The sequence below is a fragment of the Saccopteryx bilineata genome, chromosome 11 (genome assembly GCF_036850765.1).
Source record: "Saccopteryx bilineata isolate mSacBil1 chromosome 11, mSacBil1_pri_phased_curated, whole genome shotgun sequence".
Lineage (NCBI taxonomy): Eukaryota > Metazoa > Chordata > Mammalia > Chiroptera > Emballonuridae > Saccopteryx > Saccopteryx bilineata.
In genome coordinates this window covers 12,951,682-12,965,685 of record NC_089500.1, presented here as the reverse complement: position 1 = coordinate 12,965,685, position 14,004 = coordinate 12,951,682, and positions in this window count along the sequence as shown.

Sequence of the window (14,004 nt, the reverse complement as noted above, 5' to 3'; positions counted from 1 at the left end):
TCCACGTTGAACTGTTACGTCTGCCAGGGGGAAGGGGACGACTCCATGGTTTGCTGGACAATATCACTGGGGAACAAAATTTTTGTTGCATCCACAAAAACACTTGTTCTTACCTAATTTGAGTGTGCTGATCTCAAATCTGACATTTTTTTTCTCTGTAAGCTGCAGTTTTTTTGCAATTCAAGATTTTAGGTTTTCATCTTATTGTAAAATTTTCAACATTTAGTTTAACATAATGAAGTAGAATTCTTTTTGGGCATCATCTTTGTGAAAATATAATAATTTATATAATGCAGTAAATACACTAATACACTAAAATATATGATTGCATCAGAATTTGTCTATAATTTCAAAATAGAACATATTAAAACACTTATTTTAATCATAAAATTTGCACAAAACTTATTTCAATTCTATTTAGGCAAAAATTTGCATTTGTAGCTCTTGCATTTATGTACTTGTTGAGGACAATCTCATTTGATGCTCCAGCAGTAGTTTGCTCATCACTAACAGCTCCAAGATTTTCAGGAAACTTATCAAGGTGACTGTTCAGGAAGTAAATCTTAATGCTCATGTTACATCTAATATTGCGGAAAGCCAACAGCATCCTTTGAACCAGAAGGTCAAAGTTTTTTGCTTTTTGTTGCCAAAGAAGTTCTTTGTAACTACCACAAAAGACTGCCATGCTGCTTTCTCCTCCTTATTCATCTTCCTGGCAAATTCTTCGTCACATATGAGGGTTCGAATTTGAGGTCCATCAAATACACCTGCTTTTATCTTCTTGAAAGACAAGGCAGGAAAAGCAGAAATAATATGTTGAAAGCATTCACTTTCTCTATTCAAAGCCTGAACAAACTGCTTCATTAAGCCAAATTTGATGTGAAGTGGAGGAAAAATTATTCTGTCTCAATTAACTACAGGTTCATTCACAATATTTTGCATCCCTACTTCCAGAGTTTCGCGTTTCGGCCACTCCTTCTGTGTCCAGTGTTTCTCTTGAGTTCGGCTGTCTCACAAACACAGAAAGCAAGGATACTTCGTAAAACCTCTCTGTTATCCTAGCAGGAAATTTACCATTTTAAGATCCACACAAATGATCCAGTTATGCTCCTCATACTTCAGTAAGTCAAGGGCAATTTTTAGGTCATTATAATCTTCTCACAGATGAGTTGAATAACCAATTGGAACTGCTGCATTAACATTACTGTTGTGTAGGAGAACACATTCAGACTCTGTTTAGAGCTGTCAAGAAATAGCCGCCATTCTGTTGGACTGTAAGTGGTAACACCTAGCTGGCTGAGAAGACTACTGATATTATGACAGTAAACAAAGTGTTTGTCTTTGGAAAAAAGGTCCACAAAAATTTCTTCACGCTTCCTGAAATGAGATACTTCAGCTGACTTGTGAAGTACATTCTTTTCTTGAGGCCTGGAGGCTAATAACTCAGCTTCTTTCTTTTTTTTGATTAATCTTAATGGGGTGACATTGATAAATCAGGGTACATATGTTCAGAGAAAACAGCTCTAGGTTATTTTGGCATTTGCTTATGCTGCATTCCCATCACCCAAAGTCCAATTGTCTTTCGTCACCTTCTAACTGGTTTTCTTTGTGCCCCTACCCTCCCCCAACCCCCTCCCTCTCCTCCCCCACCCCATAACCCCCACACTCTTGTCCATGTCTCTGAGACTCCTTTTTATGTCCCACCTATGTATGGAATCATATAGTTCTTAGTTTTTTCTGATTTACTTATTTCGCTCAGTATAATGTTGTCAAGGTTCATCCATGTTGTTGTAAATGATCCGATGTCATCATTTCTTATGGCTGAGTAGAATTCCATAGTATATATGTACCAAAGCTTTTTAATCCACTCATCCTCTGACGGACACTTGGGCTGTTTCCAGATCTTCACTATTGTGAACAATGCTGCCATAAACATGGGGGTGCATTTCTTCTTTTCATACAGTGCTATGGTGTTCTTGGGGTATATTCCTAACAGTGGGATAGCTGGGTCAAAAGGCAGTTCGATTTTTAATTTTTTGAGCAATCTCCATACTGTTTTCCACAGTGGCTGCACCAGACTGCATTTCCACCAGCAGTGCAGGAGGGTTCCCTTTTCTCCACATCCTCGCCAGCACTTATTCTGTGTTGTTTTGTTGATGAGCACCATTCTGACTGGTGTGAGGTGTTATCTCATTGTGGTTTTAATTTGCATTTCTCTAATGATTAGTGATGTTGAGCATTTTTTCATATGCCTATTGGCCATCTGTATGTCCTTTTTGTAGAAGTGTCTATTCATTTCTTTTGCCCATTTTTGGATTGGATTGTTTGTCTTCCTGGTATTAAGTTTTACAAGTTCTTTATAAATTTTAGTTATTAACCCCTTATCAGACGCATTGTCAAATATATTCTCCCATTGTGTAGTTTGTCTTTTTATTCTATTCTTATTGTCTTTAGTTGTACAGAACCTTCTTAGTTTGATATAGTCCCATTTGTTTATCCTGTCTTTTATTTCACTTGCGTGTGGAGACAAATTGGCAAATATATTGCTGTGAGAAATGTCAGAGAGCTTACTGCCTATGTTTTCTTCTAAGATGCTTATGGTTTCACGGCATACATTTAAGTCTTTTATCCATTTTGAGTTTATTTTTGTGAATGGTGTAAGTTGGTGGTCTAGTTTCATTTTTTTGCAGGTAGCTGTCCAATTTTCCCAACACCATTTGTTGAAGAGGCTGTCTTTACTCCAATGTATGCTCTTACCTCCTTTGTCAAATATCAGTTGTCCATAAAGGTGTGGGTTTATTTCTGGGTTCTCAGTTCTGTTCCATTGATCTATATGCCTTTTTTTTATGCCAGTACCAGGCTGTTTTGAGTACAATGGCCCTGTAGTATAACTTGATATCCGGAAGTATGATACCTCCCACTTTATTCTTCCTTTTCAATATTGCTGAGGCTATTCGTGTTCTCTTTTGGTTCCATATAAATTTTTGGAATATGTGTTCTATATCTTTGAAGTAAGTCATTGGTATTTTAATCGGTATTGAATTGAATTTATAAATTGCTTTGGGTAATATAGACATTTTAATAAAATGTTTATTCTTCCTAACCATGAGCACGGTATATGCTTCCACTTGTTTGTATCTTCCCTGATTTCTTTTACCAATGTTTTATAATTTTCTGAGTAAAAGTCTTTAATCTCCCTAGTTAAATTTATTCCTACGTACTTTATTTTTTTAGTTGCAATGGTGACGGGCATTGCTTCCTTAAATTCTTTTTCTGACAGTTCATTGTTAGTGTATAAAAATGCCTCTGATTTCTGAGTATTAATTTTATATCCTGCCACCTTGCTGAATTCATTTATCAGGTCTAGTAGTTTCTTGACTGCAACTTTAGGGTTTTCTATATACAATATCATACCATCTGCAAATAATGATAGTTTTACTTCTTCTTTTCCAACTTGAATGCCTTTTATTTCTTTTCCTTGTCTGATTGCTATGGCTAGGACTTCCAGAACTATGTTGAATAAGAGTGGTGAAAGGGGCACCCCTGCGTTGTTCCTGATCTTAAGGGTATTACTTTTAATTTTTGCCCATTGAGTATGATGTTGGCTGTGGGTTTGTCATAGATGGCCTTTATCATGTTGAGGTATGTTCCCTGTATTCCCACTTTGTTCAGAGTTTTGATCATGAATGGGTGCTGGATTTTATCAAATGCTTTTTCTGCATCTATCAAAATTATCATGTGGTTTTTCTCCTTCCTTTTGTTTATGTGATGAATCACATTGATTGATTTGTTAATATTGTACCAGCCTTGCCTCTCAAGACTAAATCCCACTTGATCCTGGTATATAATTTTTTTCATATATTGCTGGATCTGGTTTGCTAATATTTTGTTGAGGATTTTAGCATCTAAATTCATCAGGGATATTGGCCTATAAATTTCTTTCTTTGTGTTGTCTTTGCCTGGTTTTGGAATCAGAATTATGCTCGCCTCATAAAAGGAGCTTGGAAGTCTTCCTTCCTCTTGAACTTTTTTTTTTTTTTTTTTTTTTTTTAAAAAGGCAGACCGCCATATGCAGCGCCTCACTTGGATGTGTCTGGAGTCTTGGAAGCTTGACTACCCTACGTTCTCCTACAAATGGAGCTTGAGACTTGTTTGGAGGTTCTAGCAGGGGAGCGCAGCTACTCGTATACCCTTGACAGAAGAACGGTCCTCTCCTCTCGCGGGGAAGGTCGTCCTCTTCGACCGAGCGCACAGCTTCAGGAGGGACGCACATGGAGCGGTGAGGGAGGAAGGGGACACCCGCCTAGCCAGCCAGATCAGCCGAATCAACCCTGGCGATCAATGGGGTGACAGATGTCGCAACCAGATCGCCCTCACATCCCCTCTTGAACTTTTTGAAATAGCTTGAGAAGGATAGGAGTTAGTTCTTCTTTGAATATTTGGTAGAATTCCCTTGTGAAGCCATCAGGCCCAGGACTTTTCTTTGTTGGGAGTTTTTTGATAACTGTTTCAATCTCATTTGTTGTAATTGGTCTGTTTAGGTTTTCTGATTCTTCCAGATTAATTTTTGGAAGAGTATATGTTTCAAGGAATTTGTCCATTTCATCTAGGTTGTCTAGTTTTTTGGTGTACAGTTCTTCATAGTATTTTCGTACAATATTTTGTATTTCTGTTGTGTCAGTTGTTATTTCTCCACTCTCGTTTCTAATTTTATTTATTTGAGTCCTCTCTCTTTTTTTCTTGGTGAGTCTGGTTAAAGGTTCATCAATCTTGTTTACCTTTTCAAAGAACCAGCTCCTGGTTTCATTGATCCTCTGTATTGTTTCTTTAGCCTCTATGTCATTTATTTCTGCTCTGATCTTTATTATTTCCTTCCTTCTACTAGCTCTGGGCTTTACTTGCTGTTCTTTTTCTAGTTCTTTTAGATGCAGGTTCAAGTTGTTTATTTGAGCTTTTCCTAGCTTCTTGAGGTATGCCTGTAATGCTATGAACTTCCCTCTCAAGAGTACTTTTGCTGGGTCCCATAAATTTTGAGTTGATGTATGCTCATTATCATTCATTTCTAGGAATTTTTAAATTTCTTCTTTGATCTCATTGTTTACCCATTCGTTATTTAATAACATGCTATTTAGTTTCCAAGTGTTTGAGTATTTTTCAGTTTTTCTGTTGTTGATTTTTAGTTTCATGCCATTGTGATCAGAGAAAGTGCTCGATATGATTTCAATCTTCTTAAATTTGTTGAGACCGCTTTTGTGCCCTAACATGTGGTCTATTCTAGAGAATGTACCATGAGCATTTGAAAAGAATGTAAATTCTGCTGCTTTAGGGTAAATTGTTCTGAAGATATCTATTAAATCGAGTTGATCTAGTATGTCCTTTAAGTCTGCTGTTTCTTTGTTAATTTTCTTTCTTGAGGATCTATCTAGTGATGTTAGTGAGGTATTGAAATCCCCTACTACTATAGTATTGCTGTTGATCTTGCCCTTTAAATCCATCAAAGTCTGCTTTATATATTTAGGTGCTCCTATATTAGGTGTGTAGATATTTATAATGGTTATATCTTCCTGTTGGATTGCTCCCTTTATCATTATGTAGTGACCTTCTTTATCTCTTACTATAGTCTTTGTTTTAAAGTCCATTTTGTCTGATATAAGTATTTCTACCCTAGCTTTTTTTTTCATTTCCATTTGTGTGAAATATTTTTTTCCATCTATTTATCTTCAGTCTATGTGCATCTTTTGTTTTAGGTGTGTCTCTTGTAGACAGCATATGTATGGGTCCTGTTTTCTTATCCATGCAGCTACCCTATGTCTTTTGATCGAATCATTTAATCCATTTACATTTAAGGTTATTATTGATATGTAATTGTTTATTGCCATTTTATTCTTTAAAATTGTATTCCTCTTTTGCTGTATTCTTTTTCTCCTTTGATATGTTTACAACAGGCCCCTTAGCATTTCTTGCAGCCTTGGTTTGGATGTAGTGAATTCCTTGAGGTTTTTTTTTTGTCTGGAAAGCTTTTTATTTCTCCTTCAATTTTAAACGATAGCCTTGCTGGATAAAGTAGTCTTGGTTGTAGGCTCCTGTTCTGCATTACTTTGAATATTTCTTGCCACTCCCTTCTGGCCTCAAGTGTTTCTGTTGAGAAGTCGGAAGTCATCCTTATGGGGGCTCCTTTGTAGGTGATAGTCTTTTTTTTTCTAGCAGCTTTTAATATTTTCTCTTTATCACTTAGCTTTGATATTTTAATTATGATGTGTCTTGGTGTTGATTTCTTTGGGTTTCTCTTTAATGGAGTTCTCTGTGCTTCCTGAACATGTGAGTTGTTTTCCTGCCTTAATTGAGGAAAGTTTTCAGCTATGATATGCTTGAACAAAGTCTCTATCCCTTGTTCTTTCTCTTCTTCTGCAGGAACCCCAATGATGTGGATGTTATTTCTCTTCATGTTGTCACAGAGCTCTCTTAGAGTTTCCTCAGACTTTTTGAGTCTCTTTTCTTTTTTCTGCTCTGCTTTCTTGCCTTTATTTATCATGTCCTCTAACTCACTGATTTGATCCTCAGCTTTATCCATCTTGCTTTTAATTCCTTCCATTGTGTTCTTCATTTCTTTTTTTTTTTTCTTTTTCTTTCTGAAGCTGGAAGCGGGGAGAGACAGTCAGACAGACTCCCGCATGCGCCCGACCGGGATCGACCCGGCACGCCCACCAGGGGCGACGCTCTGCCCACCAGGGGGCGATGCTCTGCCCCTTCGGGGGCGTCGCTCTGCCGTGACCAGAGCCACTCTAGCGCCTGGGGCAGAGGCCAAGGAGCCATCCCCAGCGCCCGGGCCATCTTTGCTCCAATGGAGCCTTGCTGCGGGAGGGGAAGAGAGAGACAGAGAGGAAGGAGGGGGGGCAGGGGTGGAGAAGCAAATGGGCACTTCTCCTGTGTGCCCTGGCCGGGCATCGAACCCGGGTCTTCCGCACGCCAGGCCGACGCTCTACCGCTGAGCCAACCAGCCAGGGCTGTGTTCTTCATTTCTGATATTGTATTTGTCATTTCTGACTGATTCTTTTTTATTATTTCAATGTCCTTTTTTATATTTGCTATCTCTTTATTTAGGTGTTTGTAATGACCATCTATTGTTGTTCTAATATCTTTGAGCATCCTAACAATCGTTATTTTAAACTCTGCATCTGGTAATTTGGTTATATCTGATTCATTCAGGTCCTTTTCTGGGGATTTCTCTTGATTCATTTGTGTTGCATTTCTCTGCCTTCTCATCTTCTCCGTGTAAAAGAAGGTCTTGGCCACTGGAGTCCACTGGGTGTGGCCTCTGTTCCCTAGGTATGGTCTGTCTGCAGGCCCACCAACCCCTCTGCTGTTGCTGCCTAGGGCGTTTGGGTATGGGTGTTGCTGGTGCCTTCCCACTGGGGCTGTTGCTGTGGTTTCCACCTTTCCTTCATGGAGTAGCTGTGATCACATGCTCGGGTGTACATGCCTTGGTGGCCTTAGCCTTTGCCCCGCCCCCGTGGGTGGCTTTACGCTTGGCCCTGAGGGCAGTGGCGAGCACCTTTGCTCAGCTGCAGGTCTCCACCTGTTTCTTGGCTTTCACCCCACCCTTGCAGGAGGAGCCCGCTCATGGGACGGCTGCAAGCCTTGGCTCCACAGGCCAGGTGGGACTCCGCCTGTTCTGGGCTTTTGGCTTCACCCCCATGAGAGGAGCTGGCTCCCAAGTCAGGCCACAAGCCTCGGTTCCGTGGGCGGGGCAGGGCTGTGCTTCTGCGCTCTTGCTCAAGAGCCGGTCTCTGCCCCTTCCGGGGCTCCTGCCCTTCCCCCATAGGCTGGATTGCAGGTGGCCCGCAGCTGGGTTTGACCGCTTTTGCACGTCTCCTCCTCCGCAGCCAGGCAAGACTGAGCTCACACCTGGGCCCAGTGGTGGCCAGCCAGCTTCCGCCCTCCAGTGAGCCCTCAGCCGTGTGGGTGGGGGTGCTGCAGCTCAGACCCTAAGACTCACTACTGTAGCCCCAAAAGCTCCCTCCTTCTAAGCAACTCTGCTCTGAGTGCCGCGGGAGAGCTTGTTTGGTTGGTGTCCTGCTTCCCTTTGCTGGTATTGCTGTTTCCAGGGGAAATATTCACTTCAGATTTGGGGAGTGACTCATCCTAGGGGTTAGGGTGGCTGTCTCCCCAAATGTTTCTTCCTGTGCCTCCTAGATTACACTCTCTTCCTGCTACTCCGGTCCTCTCCTCGTCCCCCGGAGCCCTGAGTGAGTGGTTGTGAGAGAGGTTTTCTGCACGGTCCCTTTAAGAAGAATCCTGGGTCTGAGAAATCAGACTCTTTCTCACAAACAGTACCCTGAATTGTTTCCAGGTAAGTACTGCCCATACGCCTCTTCTAGGCTCTGGGGCTGCAGGCTGGGGCTTCGTTCCTGGGACTCAGGACCCTCCCCTCTCTGCTAAACTCACTTTCCACCACGTGAGTCTCTCTCGGCTGCGGTTCGCTCCAGGGAGCTGGGCAGCCCTTTCCGCGTTTCTGCTTTTCCTACCAGTCTCGGTGCGGCTTCTTCAGTGTTCCTTGGTTGAAGAGTCCTCTTAGTTTAGTCCAAAGTTGGTTTTTCCAGATGAGGGTTCTTAAAATTAGTTTGTAATCCACTTTGGTTCTGGGAGGTAGATATTGGTACGTCCGCCTACTCCAGCGCCATCTTGTCTTCCCCTGACTCAGCTACTTTTTTTGATAGGCCCAAATCTCTTACTAAGTCATTCAATTCGGGTTGGTTAAAGTGCTGAGGGGTTAGCCTGACCTGTGGTGGCGCAGTGGATGGGGCATCAACCTGGAAATGCTGAGATCGCCGGTTCGAAACCCTGGGCTTGCCTGGTCAAGGCACATATGGGAGTTGATGCTTCCAGCTCCTCCCCCTTTCTCTCTCTCTGTTTCTCTCTCTCCTCTCTAAAAATGAATAAAAAAAAAAGTGCTGAGGGGTTAATGACTGCTTGGCATCAGAAGAAGACCCTTCAGATTCTACAACCATTTCCTCATGCATCTTATAAAAATATACTTGATCACCATGTTCACTTTTTTCATCCTTAGAAGAAATAAAACCATTGAAAACTGGAACTGGAAGTGTCTCAGAGTGTGGGATAGGTCGTACTGCTGAAGGAATATTAGGATGTGCGATCATATGCTGTTTTTTCTTGCTGATGCCCTTTGTATGGATCAGACAGAAATAAAAGTCACTGCTGTGGTCCTTAGGTTCATGCCAAACTATGGGAATACCAAAAGGCATTCCTTTGCATTTTCCTTTTGTCCAGTCATGAAGCATTTCCTCACAATTATGACACACAATATGAGGAGCCCAATTCTTGTCTTGATCACCAAGGGGAACTTCAAAATAGGCAATATATGCACGTGTCACAAATATGAAATATTGTGCCTTTGACGTTGAAGTGTGTAACAGCCACATATATAACAGAAGGTGTCAGGACTATTCTTACATTTACGCCTACTCAAAGAAGCCATGATTCAATCTTAAAACAAAATAAGAGGGTGTTTTATCAGATAATAATTTTTTACATTTAAAAACAACAATTATGTAAAAGTGATGTTTGTAAAACATTAATTGCCTTGTGGTCATGTTCAATCCAAGAGTCTTTGCCCTTTAACTCCAATTTAAAAACCAATGCATGCCATTAACTGTAACAAAAAGAAATTTTTTTTTTTTTTTTTTTTTTTTTAATTTTTCTGAAGCTGGAAACAGGGAGAGACAGTCAGACAGACTCCCGCATGCGCCCGACCGGGATCCACCCGGCACGCCCACCAGGGGCGACGCTCTGCCCACCAGGGGGCGATGCTCTGCCCCTCCGGGGGGGTCGCTCTGCCGCGACCAGAGCCACTCTAGCGCCTGGGGCAGAGGCCAAGGAGCCATCCCCAGCGCCCGGGCCATCTCTGCTCCAATGGAGCCTTGGCTGCGGAAGGGGAAGAGAGAGACAGAGAGGAAAGCGCGGCGGAGGGGTGGAGAAGCAAATGGGCGCTTCTCCTGTGTGCCCTGGCCGGAATCGAACCCGGGTCCTCCGCACGCTAGGCCGACGCTCTACCGCTGAGCCAACCGGCCAGGGCAAAAAGAAATTTAAATTGCATAAAAACTAGAGCATGCACCAAAAAACAGATTTCAGATTTGGAATCAGTGATGCAGAAATATATAGAAACAGTTCTAAAACCTCATGCAACAGAAAATGAAAAAAAAAAATTGTTCCCCAGTGTATAATTTAAATTTCTGCTCCCACTTGTGTGTGATTCTCTAGCTCTGTGTGCAGTGTTTTAAGTGTTTGCCACATAAAACTTGCTGTCTTGGCTGACTCTGAGTCGTCCCCTCACCTGTGTGGCCCACACAGCTTCCATGACAATCTCAGCTGGTTTTGGCCACACATACATTTTCTGCTCTTCAAGTCACAACTACCTTGTGGTTTCACTGTCAGTGGTGTTTGAGGGCTTTGTTACTTTTGAAGTCTATCTAGAAAGAGAAGACAGGAAATGAGAAGGTGCTGTCTCGTGAAGCTGTGTTTATCCTTGAATTATCCTATGGGACTCTTCAAAAAAGAGGACAGAAAGATGTGGCTCTGACTTTTCCCATAACACGGGGGTGGGGGGAGCATATACCACTTTAGCATGAACAAAAGTCACATCCGGAAATTCCAAATAGTATATTATCTTGCTTAGCATTTCAGAGCAACCCTTAAGGTAGATATTAGGCACAGCACACAGATTAGTCACTTCCATTATGTAATTTAAGAACAAGTTCAGGAGCACCTGGTTTAGGAATGGGAAAAACCGGAGCAAAACTCACTCTTGTAACTCCAAGGCAAGCTCTAGTTTACTATAGCACAACTGTCTCCTACAAAAACCCCAGAACCAAGATAATTCCCTTCCTGGCACAGTGAACGTTAAGAAAGCAAGTGAGCCTGACCTGTGGTGGCGCAGTGGATAAAGCGTCGACCTGGAAATGCTGAAATTGCCGGTTTGAAACCCTGGGCTTGCCCGGTCAAGGCACATATGGGAGTTGATGCTTCCAGCTCCTTCTCTCCCCTCTCTTTCTCTCTCTCTCTGTCTCTCCCTCTCCTTTCTAAAATGAATAAATAAATAAATTAAAAAAAAAAGAAAGCAAGTGAATTTAAAGCAATTCTTAATATCCTTGCCTGCTTCTGAGCCTTAAGTATCACCAGCATCTCGGTCAATCATGTGGTCATTGGAGGATGGCCAGAAAGGTCATCAGAGTAACCCCTCACCCGATTTCTTACACACCCAAATTCTATTCAAGACTTATTCTGTGGATTGGTCACTGTACCTCCAGAAATACACCTTTAAAATGTAAATATTTCTAGAATGCTGCTATAATAGGATATTTAAGTCATTTATAGCTTGGTATTATATATCAGGTATTAGAAACTAACCTGAGCCCTGGCAGAATATTTCAGTTGGTTAGAGCATCGTCCCAAAGCAGAGGTTGCTGGTTCAACATACAGGAACAGATTGATGTTCCTATCTCTCTTTCTCCCTTGTTTTCTCTCTAAAAATCAATAAAATAAATATTTAAAAAAAAGAAAGAAAGAGCCTGACCTGTGGTGGCACAGTGGGATAAAGCATCAACCTGGAACACTGAGGTCGCCAGTTCGAAACCCTGGGTTTGCCTGGTCAAGGCACATAGGGCAGTTGATGCTTCTTGTTCCTCTCCCTTCTCTCTCTCTCTCCTTTTTTTTTCTCTTTCTCTCTCTCTCCTCTCTGAAAATTGAATAAATAAAGTCTTTTAAAAAAAAGAAAAAAGAGAGAAACTAATCTGAGTGGAAACCTTATAGTATATAATGTCTAATGGTAGGCCTACACTTATTACCTATTTGCAGTGTTTTGAAGGATACTAGGAAGGAGATACCATATATCAAATATTTTTACTGCCCAGGCATCTGAAATTCTACCCTTTTTAAAAAAATTTTATTTTATTAATTTTTAGAGAGGAGAGAAATAGAGAGAGAGAGAGAGAGAGAGAGAAGGGGGAGGAGCAGGAAGCATCAACTCCCATATGTGCCTTGACCAGGCAAACCCAGGGTTTTGAACCTGCGACCTCAGCGTTCCAGGTCGACGTTTTATCCACTGTGCCACCACAGGTCAGGCTGAAATTCTACCTTTAATATACTTTTTAATTAACTAAATTTACATTAAGAATGGCCCTACTTTAGGGCTAATTTTATTAAGATGCAAATAATGAACCTGGAGAGTATTGTGCTAAATGAAATTAGCCAGTCAGAGAAAGACAAATACCATATGATTTCATTCATATGTGGAATCTAGCAGACAACATAAATTTACTAACAAAATGTAAACGGACTCATAGATACAGAGAACAGACAGCTGTCAGAGGGGAGGGCGTGGGGACTGGGTGAAAAAGAGGAAGGGATTAAACCAAGAAATAAAAACTCAGACACAGACAACAGTACAGTGCTTAAATATCAGAGGGAGAGGGGGTGGGGGAGGTAGGAGAGGGTAAAGGGGGGTAGATGGTGATGGAAGGACACTTGACTTGGGGTGGTGAACGCACAAGGCAATGTACAGATGATGTATTATAAAATTGTGCACCTGCAACCTCTATAATTTTATTAACCAATATCACAATAAATCCAATTAAAAATTTAAAAAGAAAATACCATCAAGTATTTATGAATTTAACTAACATGTGTGCATTGAAAAAAATACACAAATATTTCCTCATTAAAGGTTTAAGAGGTTAGGTCAATCACGTTTGTTTCATGCACATTATTTAGACGCAATTCCTTCCTAACTTAATTAATGAGTGTCATGAGAATGTAAAATCAGAAGCTTTTGTAACCTCCTGGTTTCTCTTAGGGTGGTTTTAATGATGGAAGTAAGAATCATGTGGTTGGGTTGACCTGGAGGGGACTGGGGGATCTGGATGGAGAAGGAGGAGATTTCCACCCAAGGGGCAGCCAAAAACCCCGGACTTAGAAGGACTCAGAAAGGAGGGCATTCCTGGGCAGAGGAAAGGCCCTTATCATTCTTTTCTGAGGATTCTGGTAAGCAGGATTTCCATTAGAAAACGTCCAGGACTCAATCGTCAGGTGAAGTTCTCAAGGTAGCCATCAGGTGGCACCCTCAGCCAAGTTACTGAAGGACGATCAGCATTTTGCGGCTGGGAGGATACTAGTGGTCCTCTATCTATAATAGTCCAGCCTCAAGATTTTACGGGCAAAGAACTTCAGCGAGAGGGGTACAAAGTCCGAGGCAGAACTGATGTTCCTGTGATCCCCCGGCAAGGAATCCAATCATCTCTCTAGGATAGTACGGTAATCTGAAAGGAGTGCTCCTTACCCAGAAGGAAACAAAACAAAAAAGACGGAGGAACTGATGTCTGAATTCAAAGTCGTGCAGGCTAACCCTTGAGCCTTGAGCAGAGCTTTGGCTGACTCTCAGGCAATCACATTTACGGAGGGCTTGTTTGCTCTTAAAAACAAACAAACAAAATTAGGGGATGAGGGAGGGACAAGGAAGGATACAGTGGGCCGGTAAAAGCACGAGAGGTTCTGGAAGGAGATGAACCTTGAACCAGGGACAGAAAACTTCACGGAGAGGAAAGTACAAGTAGTATTCGCCCAGGTGAAACAGCCGGAACAAGCCCACCCAAGGCAGCAGGGCTGGTCCTATGCAAATATACAGCCTGTTGGCCCGCTTCCCACTTCCTGAGGCCTCTGGTTTCCTGGAGCGCTCCTCACAGCGCCCGGCCTCCCCACCTCCCATACCCCACCTCACCTCACCATCCCTGGCAGAAAAGTCTCCAGTCAGGCTCTGACATCGCGGTGTAAATTTAAGCGGTTGTCTCTTTCCCAGGAGAGCTAGTGCTTTAGGTGGGTCTGTTATTTTGGATAAAAAAGTTGTCCACCTTAAGGAAGAGTATAGAAGAGGAACTGGAAAGAGTGAGATGCTGTCAAGGTCACTTGTTTAGAGCAGAGGGTCTCTATTTCTGA